Source organism: Babylonia areolata, chromosome 31 (genome assembly GCF_041734735.1).
Source record: "Babylonia areolata isolate BAREFJ2019XMU chromosome 31, ASM4173473v1, whole genome shotgun sequence".
In the NCBI taxonomy this organism is placed as follows: Eukaryota; Metazoa; Mollusca; class Gastropoda; order Neogastropoda; family Buccinidae; genus Babylonia; species Babylonia areolata.
The window spans coordinates 8797906-8799611 of NC_134906.1; positions in this window are offsets into that span (position 1 = coordinate 8797906).

The following is a 1706-nucleotide window of genomic DNA, read 5'->3' on the forward strand; positions in this document are numbered from 1 at the left end:
GAACAGAATAGAATGGTGGTGGTAGTAGTAATAATAGTAGTAGAGAACAGAATAGTAGTAGTTGTAGTAGTAGAGAACAGAATAGTAGTAGTAGTACATAGTAGTAGTAGTAGTAGTACAGAACAGTTGTAGTAGTAATAATAATACAGAATAGAATGGTGGTGGTGGTAGTATTACTAGTAGAAGTAGCAGTAGAATAGAACAGAATAGAATGATAGTAGTAGCAGTAGTAGTAGCACTAGTTGAAGAACAGAATAGAATAGAATGGTGGTGGTGGTGGTAGTAGTAGTAGTAGTAGTAGTAGTAGAAGCAACAGAAAAATAGAACAAAATAGAACAGAATAGAATGATAGTAATAGCAACAGTAGTAGTAGTAGTAGTAGTGTGGGGAGGGAGGGAGGGAAATTAATATTCAGAGTAAGTCATGGTGGTTCCTTAGTCAGTGACAGGTGTAGTAGTAGTAGTAGTAGTAGTAGTACCAGTAGTAGAAGTCGTAATAGTAGTGCTAGTAGTAGTGTGGAGCAAGCAGGGAGAGAGGCCATCCGATTTCTCCACTGTAACTGGAATTCATTTACAGCATAGTCTTTTGTGAAGGACTGTGACTCTCAAAGTAGGAGGTGCGGCGACTGCGCTGGCTCTTAGTGCTGCAGCCTTCGAGGGTGGAGCGAGAGGTGGCGGGGGGTGCCAGTTGGCCTATGGGAACTATCCCCAACGCCGATTTTACTAAACATCCTTTTGGCGGAGAGAGTGAGAATGTGACTTGGGCAATACACACCACAGTAATCAAATTCTAGCCCAGATTGTCGGAGACAGCTAGCTGCTTGTTGCTTCCCCTGCTGGCCTGATAGTCATAGTGGGACACGACTGACTGTCATACATACAATCTATTGTATCGTGGGTTTTTTTTTTTTTTACTTGTCCCCCAGTGAGGGCCCCAGGTAACCTCCGACCCGAGCCGGGCACGCCCAGAACCCCGCGTGCCGGCCCCTCCGCCCCTTACGCCTCTCTCAGCCAATCAAAACAGAGCTCCTCCACCTCGACCAATCAGAACGGCGTCCTGGGAGCAGAGGAGGACGAGGAGGAGGGGGAGGAATCAGGGGAGGCAGAACTCGTGCAGAGGGGGAGGAAGAGATCCACGGTGGGACGACTGCTCCCCCCTGGCAGCTCCCCCCTCCCCCTGCCCTGGTCCCACCACAGAACGGGGAGCGAGAGCGAGTCTGAAGAGTCTGTGTCCCACACAGGTGGGTACCGGGTACGAGTGGGGTGCTGCTGGTTCAGGGCACATTTCATTTACTCACTCAGTACGGCCAGTCCTCTCTTCTCCTCTACACAGACCCCTCGGATGTCCAGTGGGTGTCTGAATGACCCAACCTTTAGCTTCCGTCGTCAGAATTGTGGTATTCTTTGTCAGCATTCATGTCTTCAGTATAAGAGCCTTCCGCTTGCAATATTTTGATGATGGTAATTGGGGTGAAACGCTGTTAACGTCGTCTCTTTCGCCGTTCGTATGGAGAGAGTTAACCCCTTGACTGGGTTCTTTTAAGTACATGCTGCACACGGGGCCACGTTTCATCGTCTCATCCGAATCACGAGTGTCCAGAACATTCAAGGTCTAGTGGAGGAGGAGAAAATACTGGCGATTATGGGATTCGAACCAGTGCTCTCCGATTCTCTCGTTTCCTAGGCGGACGCGTTACCTGTTGGCCA